Source organism: Furipterus horrens, unplaced genomic scaffold, assembly GCF_987537825.1.
Source record: "Furipterus horrens unplaced genomic scaffold, mFurHor1.1.pri manual_scaffold_2, whole genome shotgun sequence".
Lineage (NCBI taxonomy): Eukaryota > Metazoa > Chordata > Mammalia > Chiroptera > Furipteridae > Furipterus > Furipterus horrens.
In genome coordinates this window covers 125,808,252-125,821,817 of record NW_028327172.1, presented here as the reverse complement: position 1 = coordinate 125,821,817, position 13,566 = coordinate 125,808,252, and the positions used below count along the sequence as shown (strand labels likewise).

Sequence of the window (13,566 nt, the reverse complement as noted above, 5' to 3'; positions counted from 1 at the left end):
ACCGGGAAGGGGCCAAGGAGGAGTAGGCATACTGTCCCCATGTCACCAAGAACCTGAGGCTGGCACTCCACCGACCCAGGTGAGCAAGGTGAATTAAATGTAATTTTTTTTTTAAAAAGGTAAACTGATTTCTCTTTTAAAAAATAAAATCTCTCATCTTTTAAGGTCACTTGAGCTGCTTTTAAAGTGACTATTTTCTGGAATGATGGAAGTTGTCACTAGGACCTTCCAGTAGACTGGTCCTTGGTAGTGGGGCCTACATGGTGGACTTGGAGAAGGGTACCCACAGGTGGTGGTTCTTGCCCAGAATACAGTTGTGTAGGTTGATAATCTTTTGGATGGCCTCCTCCACTGAACCTGTCTGGATCAGCTCCATCTTGCAGACCCTGTGAAAGAACTTGAACCCTTTGGCAACTCTGCCATAGCTGGAGAAGAGGATCTTGTTGTAGTACTTGGTTATGGAGGGCGGGATGTTGGAGAGGTGCAGGGTAGCTGAGGGCGGGAAGATGTTCTGGAAGTTCTTGGAGCTTGGCTTCTTGAAGCAGTGCAGGGGTGAGCTCCCATAGTCCTTAGCTGCATGTTCTGGTGCTTGGAGAGTGTGATGCACACTGGCTTCTAGTGCAGATTGTGCCTGTCGAGGTGGCTCATGGCCAGCTGGACCTGCCTCCTGTTGGCCATCTGCACCAGGCCATTCTCCTTCTTATTGAACAAAATCTTCACCCGCTACACATCAACATACACAAAAAGGATAAAAAGGCTTTGGGGTATGACTGTCGCAGGATCAAGACTGCTGGCCAGCAGGACAGAATTTCCAGCCCTTGCTAGGCCTAGGATGGTGATCAGCTGCTGCCGCCAATGGGACGGCCAAAGGGACCAGGACCTGTGCACACTGGGAACAGAGGCATGCAGCTTGAGGAATTGCAAAGGTGGGAGGGAAACCAGCTCCTGCATAGGAAGAGACTGACCTTATACCAAGTGCACTGAAGGCGGAGGCAGTGGGCTGGTCCAGCGACGGCTGGCTGTCACAGGGGAGCAGGTGTAGTCTCTGTTCTTGTCCTGGTTGCTCTCAACAGTTGAGGCTGATGAACTTGGAAAAATCGATGTGGAGTGTGCAGCAAGTGTTGTATATTTTATATATTTTTCAAAAATAGATTAAAAGTTAAAAATAGTTTGGAAAATTCTATTTACTGGGTGTTTTTTTTAAAGAACTGTACACATGAGAGTTTTTAATAGGTGATATGTTGAGATTGTTGAACAACCTTATCTCATAACAATGGAAATATTTCCAACATCTGTTTTCTACCTGTTCTCTTCACACACAAATTTCTCACAATCAGCAATTGCTTTCTCACTCATTGTTAGAATATCACCTTTAACTTGGAGAAAGTTCTGTTGCTCTATTTATTTTTTGAATACCGTGCTAGTGACATCTATTTGTTATCATAGAAAAGGTCCAAAAAATTGAAATACTTCTGCTTTTTAAAAAAGAAAACTTGTAATATTTTATTGCTCTTTTAAGTGCCTTAATTCAAGATACTTTGTGGGAAGCATGTGGGACAAATATGTTCATGGTTGTTCCCCATCCAATATGAAGTATTATTAAGAATCCATTCTATTGTTATTTTTATAGGAGTAATGACATCAATAGGTCCCACTGGACTTGGTGCAATTCCAGTTTCCACTTCCTCCCTGCACTGCTTCCCTGCAAGACTGCAGCGAACTGCAGTTTAGGGCCCATTGTGAGCTCACCCAAGAGAACCCTTCTGTTGATGTTTCAGTAAATGCTGTGGCTCCATCATGTAAGAAACAAGGAAATAGTGACTCCCAAACCAGTAGAAAGATAGTCATCATCAAACACAGAGAAATGGGAAGATGTAGCTAGACAACTTTGCAAATAAGTTGGAGATAGACCTATAACTAGATTACCCTTAGTTAATCACACTCTGAGTTAAGTAGTTAATCACGTTAGATTGTGAACTCGGATTAACCAGTAATGGAGAAACGGGGGAGAAGGAGAGGGTAGGGGGAGCTAATCGCATTACTATAAAACCAGTTTTCTTTATCTACTTTGCATGCACATTCTCCTGGTTGCAGGTGCACCCGACTCTGCAGACTCGTGAATAAATGCCTCACTTCGCTGCTCAAGTCCTGTGTCCCGGTTTTTATTGTGAGCATTTCTCACAGTCACCACTGCATTTGTAATACGTTTGTTAATATGCAAAGACGTCATTGACCATGGAGAAAATTTCTTCTCTGATGCATTTTTTAAAACTGGCTAATGAAAAAGTATCACTGGCAAATACAAGAGTGGCAAAGATCACTGGCACTGGACACAGAATATACCAACACTGACTTTACTGGCTTTCCTACTTATTAGCTGAGTGACTGGAGGAGTTCAGAACAAGGCATCCCAAGATGTGCCTCTGTGCTGTGCAGATCATTTTTCAGCTAAAGGCAACTGAAATCCTGCAGGCTCAAAGGAAACTCTGCCTCATCTTAACTACCTAGAAGAATTTGAATTAGGGGCCTTGCCCATAGGAGATTATCATAAATAACCTTTTCTGGCCTATCTGTAGGGCAGGGCAAACTACTAATTACTGAACATCTGCTCTTCTTATCATCCTGCAATTACCCTCTGATGCTTGAAGGTGACTTACCTCTTCTCTAGCTCAGAATGTTATATGTATCTCATTTAACTTTCTGTCTCTAAACCTCTTGTGTACACGGGGTTCCCATGTACATGCAATTAAATTTTATTTTCCCATGTAAATCTATCTCATGTCAATTTGATTATTCAACCAGCCAAAAGAAGCAGAGGAAGGAAGGGGAAATTTTTCCCTTTTCCTACAGATCTTCAGCTCATTACTTAACCTCTCTGTGCACCAGTTTCTTGTTTTTTTAAATGGAGATGATAGAGTACTTACCTCACAGAATTATTATGAAGACTAACTAAATTCATTCATGCCAAGTGCTTAGAATTATTCCTCATTAATATTAACTATTAGTTTCTAGAAAATACCATAAACTGAGATATATTAGAATACACCTTTACTTCCACTCAGCTGTGCAATTTTCTAATGTTTATTATTTGAAAATTTTAGTGATGCTTTCTGGAAAGTTTTCAACAGTATTTGCTGACAAAAGAACACATTTTAATCAGTTGTCATGTGGTTTTCTACATATTCTTTTAACTCTGCTTTACCGCAGCAGGAAGCAAAAGGAACACGTATTCTGCTAATAGTACAAGGCTTTTCCATTTTTGTTATAATGCCTGAAAAGAGCCTTCTAACTTGTTATCATAGTAAGCATAGTCTTAAATATCATAAATTTGAACACCGCTGTAAAAATCATAAAACTTGCTTCACATTCTGAATACTTGTTTTCAACAGCTTGCTTGTCCTGATGGCCTCATATTACCATTAACTGAAGTTTTGAGGCAAATTGTAGTCTTGCTGTGAGGTTCATTACTACTGATAATCAACATAGGTCCATTTTTAAGGCTATGTTTTGAATGTCTCTTTTTCCTAATTTTTTGGTCAACTCTAAAGAGGTTTACATTGCCTTTACCTCTTATGCAGTCAACAAAGAGCTTATACTAGGAGGAAGAGAAGGGTCATTATGGTTCTTTTCTTATCATTCTCTTGGACTTGCATTATTAGCTGCAATCTAGTGTCTTTGAAAGAAGGGTTTTAAGCCACTTTTTGGATTTTGTAAGAGTTAATTCTGATAAATCCAGCCAGTGCATGGTTCATAAGTCATCAGGTAAACTGCAGCATCCCCCTGACCTGGGCCTCTGAGCCAGGAGCCTCCCTGTCTGTCCCCTTAGGGTACCATGGGCATCTGGGTCAGGCAAATCACCACTGTCAGTCCAAACACATAATTGATGTTGAATAAAATTTTTTAAATTGATTTGAATTAATATATAATTTATGTAAAAGGAAATCTCGGTCCTATTTACAAAGTGCTTTCAATATAAAGAACTCGATATAATACGAGACTTTCCCAACTTAATATTATTAATACTTTTCAGTAGAAAGGACTAATCATTACATGGGTAAACTTTCAACAGTCAATCATGGGAGGTGACATGTATTATAAATTTTGTAAAATAGGAGTCCAGAGTCTGGAGTTATGGGTAACATAGGATCCTGATGACTTACTTCATCACCCTGGATCTCAGCCTGTCATCTGTAACATGAGGCAGTTGGGTTAAATGATCTTGAAGGTCCTTTCTAATCTAACGTCTATCAAGTCAATTCCTATCCTGCCTATCTTACCGACTTCAATAGTTTCTTTGTTTGTGGCACTTTGTAAAGAAGCCTAAGCTTGTGGTAAATTCATAAACAGATGTTACTTATCCTAACTCCTATTTCCTATGAAATGTTTTCTTCTCTCTGCTTCTCTAAACTTCAAATACCAAATCAATCGGGTCAATATGACTTGGGGAGGGGATTGTCGGGGAAGGGGGGTGCTGGGCGGAGGGGAGCAAAGGGGAAAAAATTGGAACTATTGTAACAATATAATCAATAAAATATACTTAAAAAAATAAATAAAAGATACATACATACACATAAAAAAAAAATAGGGTCAATATGAGCTCTGCTAAGGGAAATAAAACAATAACGTAAAACAAACAACCCCCTCCAAGTGACAGTGAAAGCTCAACTCCCTGAAGGAAGTCTGAAAATATTAATAAGTTGATTAAATCTGTAAAGAATTTCTTAGAGTTTCAAAACTTGGTGTGAGTCTCATTTGTAATTACCACGATTATCTTCTCCTTTTACTAACTTTACAATAATGTTGCTGAAATTGAAAGGTTAAACAAATAAATATTTGTATATAAATACCACATTCTGAGTATTCCTACACAAATAGACAAAAAAGAAAGGAAAAAGAATTGTTGGAGTTTAGATGTTTGCTGAATCCAATTCCATTGTTCTCATTAATCCCACCCTGACTAGTGTTGAATTCTGTGCCCCAACTGTATGTATAGCTATATAAATATCAAAAAAACTATTTCATATAATTTTCTTGAAATATTGAGAGCAAATGTGATAAATAGTAAAAATAATTACTTAGAAAAACTAATTAATTGAAGTTTATCATAGTGCCATAGTTTATCATCAACGATAATAACAGTACACCTGAAACATATACAATTTTATTAACAGATGTCACCCCCAATAAAAATAACAAATAAATAAGTACATACATACCCACATAAAAATAAAAAAGGATAATAACAAGTCACAGAGAACACCCTAGGTAAGATGATTGTTAGGACTTGCCTTATCTCAATAAACCAATCTTTCTAAGCATCATTGAAATTTGAAAAGTAAGGTTAGAAAAATTACACAAAACAGAGGTGTTTTGAATATCTCAGTTTATGAAATTTGGTGGAGAAAATCAGCTAATATTTACTGGGAACTCAGTGTGTCAGATAAGATTCTAAGCACCTTACATGAATTAATTTATTTAATCTTCATACCAATCCTATGAACTAGCAACTCATATCAGCTATATAATTGGACCTGATTAATTTGAGAAGCTGAAGCCTAGCACAACCTGCTGAGCATAGTGCTTCACCTAAGGGTGAGAGGACTCTTTCATGCAAAGTTAAAGTAACAAGTAAGTGTGACATTAGAACCACTTGCCCAGAACTGCTCCACTTTTTCCTGTTACAAGATCAATCCATTTACGTAAAGTACAAAACACAGTTTATTCTGTTTAAAATGTATCCTTTGTTTCAAAAATGACATTTCATCCTCTCTGCTGGAAGTAATAAAACCTGGTCATTTCATATGTATCAACATAGCTTATGTCACAGAAAGAGATCCATTCACAGTGTGCTTCTGTTTAGCTTTCTGTTCCAGAAGATAATACAGGGGCAGGAAAAAGTAGGTTTACAGTTCTAAGTACACAAAACACAGTTTGTCTTTGTTTTCTTTCTTTCTTCGTTTCTTTGTTTCCTTGTTTCTTTCTTTGTTTCTTTGTTTCCTTGTTCCTTCCTTCCTTCCTTCCTTCCTTTCTTTCTTCCTTCCTTCCTTCCTTCCTTCCTTCCTTCCTTCCTTCCTTCCTTCCTTCTTTCTTTCTTTCTTTCTTTCTTTCTTTCTTTCTTTCTTTCTTTCTTTCTTTCTTTCTTTCTTTCTTTCTTTCTTTCTTCTATCACTAATTAACCTCCTTTTGCCCACCCCTGTATATCAATATTGAAAGACAATTACCTATCATTCTCTCTTGAATATTGTTGGGCACTTTTTAAAGGCATTGAGATTCTAGACTGAAGTTTTTGTCATATAACTTTTTTCCCTCTTACATGTTATCTTCACCACAATTCATTAGAATAACCAAGAACTATAAGTTTCAGTCAATTTTTCAGATCTGTTTTCAAACCTAAGCCTTTTAATCCGTTTGCAGTTTTTAAATTTCTCAACGATGTTGCTTAAGTCTAAAAGATATACATTTCTATCTACTGGGTAAATTAACATTAATAACAGTAACCATCACAACTTCCCTGCACAACAAGTAGAGTTTAAATTCCTTTGTTTTGAAAATTTATAATGAACAGAATAATTGCATGCTTCAGAGGAGGCAGAAAACACCACAAGATGTGTGGTAGCTTCTGCCTCTGGGCATATTTTTAAATTCATAAGGGAATTGCCCAAAATACACAGGATTGGTGTCAATAGTCATATACTACAACAGTGCTGAGTTTCATTTACCTTTTGTCTTTGATCTGTTTATACAAGAATGGAGTCTAGGAAGAAAAAAGATCCTCCTTCAAACATTAGAAACTTTAACCAGAAGAGTGTTGAAGTGAATGAAATAAAGCACTTTCTCCACTGACACACCATGTGCTGAAGAACAAGGCAGCTGCCATGATGTTGTTAGAACACTCTGTATCCTAGCAACCACCTACTCACAGAAAGAACCACCTCATGATGAAATCCACTTACTACACACAAAGGGGGTCTGTAGCACCATGACAGGCTGTTCTGAATGGAAGAAGAAGGCAGGCCTCCTCTCTGAAAAGCCTTTTCTCTCCTGCCACTGAGAGGAGGTTTTGCAAATCAGTGCATACCATGGATCACTGTCACAAAATCCTGCTGGTTCTCAAATGCCTTCACACTCACACAAATTCCAGTGTACTAAGTATCCTGGGAAATACTTAGAAAGCCTGGACACTGAGAGACATTAGTATGGGTGGCCAAGTTTGGGAGGATCAGAAAATCAAGGTCATATGTGGGAAAGACTCACACACCAATTCAGACCCTAGGCTTAGAAAGAAGGTCAAAGGTGATGAGAGTAGAAGAGTCTACCTTATATTTGGCTAAATGACTGAAGTTTCTATACATTACTAATTTCAGCATCAAAGGCAAACTTTGAATGATAACATAAAGGAAAAAAAAAAACCTTCTAAAGAAAGACATTTACATGCATCATTCCAAAATTGCTTTCAAAGGTTAGTAACATTGTCCACATAAAATAGAAATGTCTTTTCAAATACAGTGAGATATTTCAAGAAGTGTAAAAGTCTCTTCTATTTAATGTAACTTTTTTTCTTTTCCTGCAGCTGACAAAAACATTGCTAATTCTTTGAGGCCTGGATCTTAGTCATAGTCTTGTTGTGGATCCCAGCAAGTTTGACAGCTGGGAATGGGACTGGAATGGTCTGGTGCAAAGCCATTATTTATTAGCATTATTATTAATAAAGAATCTTTGCAAAATGAATCTGCATTCTTGGTTCACCTAAAACCCAGGTAATGTTTCCTTCATGGTGAGTAGTGTTATCATTCTGGATCAGTCTTGATGTGAGGGCAAGAAAGAAATAGACAGTGGGGACAATTACGTTCCAATTGTCAAGGTTATTGTTGTTGTTCTGTTGCTGTTGTTCTTGGTTCCTTCTTAAGATTAATTATAATTCTAACATTAGAAACTATAACATAATTAAACTAACATTTTGTTCTCTAGCTCTAGAATTTCTCAAATTTGGAGTAATAACTAAAATAAACTCAACCTTAAGCTGCTACATAAAATTTGAGAATTTCTTGAAAAATATTTAGAAATTCTTTGAAAGAAAATACCTTCTTTAAAACTAAGCTGGACATTCTGAAAAAGCTCTCCAGCACAGTAGTTCCCATCTGTTGAAGTTAGTTGTAGAGTCTTTAAATCTTTTTGTTCATAAAGTTTACAAAAACTACCTTATTAAAATAATTGCTGAAATATCTTAGATCAGGTAATTTACACATATTGGAAAGTTACTAGTTTCTTCTCCTAGTTTTTCCACTCTAATCAAAGTGACTAAAATGTTAAGAATGTTAAACAGATTTTAGAAGGCTTATTTTGCAGGTAAGACATTTTTGTTACCTTTTGTCTGAAGGCTAATGTTTGATTTTTAACTATCTGGATTTAGAGAGAACATATAAATCAATCTAAATAAACTAATGCAATGAGATCTACAAGTCAATGACAAAAATAAGAGAGGGGATTAGTACGTGATTCCCAGTCCAAACTGTTTGATACTCCTAGTAGCTGACCTCTGATTGAGGAATATTCTGCCTCTCTCATCCTCTCCCATTGGTGGCTTTCATCTGACCTCCTCCACCTTCAGCCACACCACTGCAAGGCCACAGTGCTTCTGAGAGATGGTCCCTCCTGCCTGCCATTCATTGTACCATTTCACCTAAAACATGGACTGGCCTCCTCATTTTCCTCAGTACAGGATCAATCTCTAGCTTTTAATAAGACCCTCTATAAGGGACGGGTATAATGGGAAAGAACAACACATAGAATACCTTACAATCTCCAGCTAACGCCAGATCTGTGACTGTCTACTTCGATGCCAGCGTCCTGCCTCACTTCTGACATGTGTGCAGGGGGCCAAAGATTACCCCTCCCCAACTGTGGAACTCCTTCATAGCCTGAGCATACAGAAAAATGTCTTCATGCCTTCTCTCCAGATAACTTCCCACCACCTGGGACCTACCTTCAAAAGCTTTGCTTCTGTCTCAAAATTAGGATTCTCCCATTGTGGAGATAAAAAAGAAAAATTTGATTTAAAACCTGTGGCCAGAATTTTCTTCGAAGAAACAATTGTTTTGTTTATTAAAATACTTCAGTATGCTATTCTGTAAATTTTAGGTTTGTTGTTTTTCTGTTTTAATTTAAAAAAGGAGGCCCAGGATATGATCAGGAAAACAATTGGAGGAAGAAGATAAAATTCTAAAATGTTTAGCACAAGTATATAGGTCATGTGAAACAGATTAAGGGGGCTCAGAAAAGACAGCTCAGTGCAGGTCAACCTCACAGAAGTCAGCCGAGATGGCAGACAGCTGGCACCCGAGAGAGATGGCCAGTAAGTCTTCCCACAGAGAGCATACCTCTTAAAATCCAAGAACAGGAATGAAAAATAGTTTTAGTTGATTGATGTGTTGGATCAGGCCAGGACTTTTTTTTTTTTTTGGCCCCAAACTTTGGGTTAAAGTCTGTCTCCTTATGGTTCACAGCACTGGCTCTTTTGAGAAGTAAACCAGGGAGGTGTGGGCGTGAGGTTATGAAGTGCAGGGAAGGGACAGCGCAGGACGGAAGCGAGGCACGCGATAGGCCGGTAATTCGGTGGAAGGGCCAGCAGGAACATGAAAGCCTTCCCTTCCATGTCAGCATTCCCTCGCCCAGAAATCCTCTGTCTTAGGAGGGTCACTGGGTTTCCTCAGGACACAGCATGAAGGCAAGAGCATTTTATTTAAAGATCCTAAGATATAGTGACTCCAGCACCATGGAGTCTTGAACTTTCTGAAACTCCAGCCTATCTTTAAGAGTGTGATCTCTCCTTCTGCTCCTTATGAAAGAATCTCAGCACCTTTTTATTTCTTCCATTATACACTCTGAGAAAATTAATTCGCTAGGAAGAACTCCCCTTTACTTTGAAAAAAAAAAAGCAATCCTTTTGCTTATCTCTTCATCCCTAAGTGAAAGGAGCTAAGAAAGAGAGAGCATTTATTCCATTATTTTATTACTTCTCTAGAACAGTCTCTCCCAAGTAGGATGTGTACCACGTATAGGCTGTAAGAAGATTCACTGTTGTATGGAAAGAAAATATTAGAAATATTTTGTGTAGTATAATGTTCATAATATTAGTATATATAACATGTAACTGATAAACACACATATTGAAAGCACATGTTCACACTTTAATTTTTTATAAATGGAATGGAGTTTGGAGACTACTGATATAAAAATAAAAACCACTTATACTAAACAAAAAAGTATTTCAAATGAATATTCATGAAGGCAAATTTTAAACCGAAGTACTAGTTCATTTATTTTGATGGGAAACAGTTACTTGCTCTACTCTGAATACAAACAAAGAATTTTCACCTCCTGACTACTAAATTGAATGCCATATATTTGAAAAACTCCCAACTAGCTGCAAAATATAAATTCACTTAAAGAATTATTTTATATGCCTGCGACATCTTTATAACATCTTAGAGAAATTGGTTCCAAATATAAAGCAAAATACATATGAAATTTAAATTATCACTATCAAGTGCCTTGTTTTTGCTGTTGTTGTCAAATAAAATTATTATAGGTAAGAAATCTAACAAGAATATTTAATTTGCAGTGAGTGGAATTTTTTATCAGTTGATGTCACAGAAAGACAAACATTGGAGCTGTAGTTCCACAAAGGTATTTAAAAATTCAATTATTATCAAAGAAACCAAGCTACATTTAAAAAATACTCATACAATTACCACCAATAAAAATAATTTTAACACTGATAAAAATGCTAATAGCAGCTAAGACTTACTGAGTGCCTATTCGGTGCCAGGCTCTGTTTTATGTACTCTACTTGTATTAGCTTAGTGGTCTGAAACTGAGGCTGCCCATTATGCCCATTAGAAACATCAAGGAAGGATAACAGAGAAAATGATGCCTGGATTCCATCCCTAGGAGAGACTCTGACCCAGATGTGTTATGGTCAGTATTTAACTAATTATTAATAGGAAAGGGGAGCAAAGGGACTTAGACATTGAGCTTAATGCACTGGGGAGCATGAGCCTGTTTGCTCCATCAGGAAGCTACAGCTTAACACCCTGGAGGATCAATCATAGCATTGCTCCACCAAGGGCATTAACACGCCTCCCTTTCCCTTCCAGTACTGGATTGTTGTGGGGCACAGGGGAAGTGTTGGACCACAGAGGCCTGTCAGTTGGTGAACTTAGTGCCCCACAATCCCTCCTGCAACCAGCTCTCTGAGGCTTGGCCTGAACTTCTTCTTCGCCCTTTATTTTACCAAGAAAGTTCATTTAAATAATGCAGGTAAAGACAGTAAACAGGAACAGTTCCTTTTTACAACTGTTATTTCTCCTCCAGGGCAAATAGGCTTAGTTCTAAAGCCACTTGCCAGCAGTTTTCTTTACTGCTCCCCTTGCCTACTGTAGCTCAAATAGAAGCTAACAGAATACTCAGTTGATTTTTTTTTTTTTTTTTTTTTTTTTTTAAGCAGGAGGGGCAGGGAGGAGGGTAATGAAAAGAAAACCCAATTCTGTGTTATCACTTGGTTTATCTGGCTAGCAGTCACATGAGTGACAACCTTGCATAAAGTTACCTGAATCTTGTCAGACCACAAAGCATTCTTTCTGCTGGGTCAGGCCGGCCAGAGGTGGTCTGTCTCAATGGCAAGGGCAAGAAATAAGGCAAGTCGAATTTAATGGTAGTGGGGTGGGGGGGCAGGAAGGAGTGGGGCGGGGGGGGGCGGTGATGGCACCATATCTTTTTAAAAAGGAGAAATACTATCCTCTGAAATGCAAGGGGCACAGGGTATGACCCAGGCAGTTATCAGCTAACATGAGACGTGGAGTGTAAAGTAGGGGGGTTAAACCAGTGACATGAAAGGATCAAGGGAGCAAAGAAGCTGAGTCACAACATGGCATCCAGACATTCCACACCACGTGAGGTCTGTGCAATGTCCCTGCACTGTTCAAATGAGGCATCTCAGGGTGTGGTTTGATCAAAGAAATGTGGCCAAGACATGGAGCCAAGAGGACATTTATTGAGCACAGTCTGTTAGCCTCTGTGCTAGGTGCACTTCACGTGGTATTTCATGTGATCCCTGCAACAATCCTAAAAGGGTGGGGATGTTAATATTCCCCATAATATTCCAGTATAACTCAAGTATTAAGTAGGTAGCATGGATTTGAAATGACATGTATTTGCTTCTAAAAACCTGTGTTCCTTCCACTCTGACACAGTCCCATGAATTCCTTATCTCTGTCTTGGCCTTCAAGTTTATTTGGGACATTCAGCCCCATAAGGGCACTTCTGAGCCATGGGCAGGAGTGGCAGGGAGCACAGGTTTGCTTGCTAGCAGGAATCAGGTTGTTCCCAGAGACTCTAAAGCTATGTGTAAAAAAGTTTATTTCTCTGGGTTTTTTCCCTCTCAAGCTCTACTCCTTGTTGGCTCCCACATCTCATCTCATGTTCCATGCAAATGGCAGTGCCTGATTCTAGTCATTTGCCAGCTACTCCTGGAACAGTTCACCCACCCCAGGCAGGGTCCAGTCCATTCCACATAATGGGTCCAAAAGCTTTTACTTCTGCCTCCAACTGCTGAGCAGCAGGCTTGGGAGGACATTTTTGTCTTAAGTCACTCCCTTTTGTTGCTGTTCTCTAAAACTCTAACCAGCAGGTCAAGGAAAGACTCCTCATTCATTCAGCAAGCCTTTACTGAGTACATAACCCAAACGTGGAAATGTTCCGGGTGCTGTGGTCCTTGAGATCGTAAGAATTAACCCTTTCTTCCAATGCCCTAGGGTTCTGCTCACATGGTCTGATCTAACAGCCAGTAAAACACTGTACAAGCACTGGAATATGACCTGGAGACAAAGGCCTGAGATTCAGAGCAAGAGCACCTGACTTCCTCACCGGTAGCTTCCTTCACGAGGGAGCCCAGGCAGGAGCCCAACATCAGCAGTCTGGCTCAGAACTGTTCTCTTTATTCCCTCTGCTTTGTGCTGTCTTCCAGAGTTATCTCTCCTGGAAATTTCGCTATAATTTCCTCAATTTATCTCTTTTTGAGAGCCAGATCCCTTCTCAAAAGGGCAAAGTGGCAAGAAAGGAATGTAAGGGCAGTCCATGCTCCGGTAATGGGTGAAAATAGCTGCCTGGTTTAAAGTGCAGGTTGGAGACCCCACCCAGAGCTAAATAAAATGAATCAAAAGTGAGAGAGAGAGAGGTTTTTTCAGGCAACGTCCTTGAGCAGGATTTTTCTTCTTCATTCAGTAAAATTTCCACTTCTCCTAAACTAAAAACCCACTTAATATGGGAGGGTCATGTGGCATATTGCCATTTCTTAGCAGCTCTCAAAAGTTTCAATGCACCTGTTACTAAAACCGCGGAGCTGGGTCAGAGCTTCAGAAAGGAAAGCGTGGGGAGGAAGGGAAGGAGGTGTAAGGTGGAACTTAGCTCGGCTTTCATAATAGAATCACGTTTGTTCCCAATTCTCATCCATTTTTTTCACTGACTTTTTAGCAGCTTCTCCGTTCTTACAAAGTTATTAGAGGATGT

General features: G+C 38.9%; 1 protein-coding gene and 1 pseudogene across 1 annotated transcript in view; both read right to left on the bottom strand.

Annotated features, from left to right (window-relative positions):
* The window catches only part of EGF (epidermal growth factor), a 93,729-nt gene that overhangs the window by 79,190 nt on the left and 973 nt on the right, over positions 1-13,566 (bottom strand). The window lies entirely within an intron of this gene.
* LOC150019443 (polypyrimidine tract-binding protein 1 pseudogene) lies at positions 257-1,126 on the bottom strand (annotated as a pseudogene).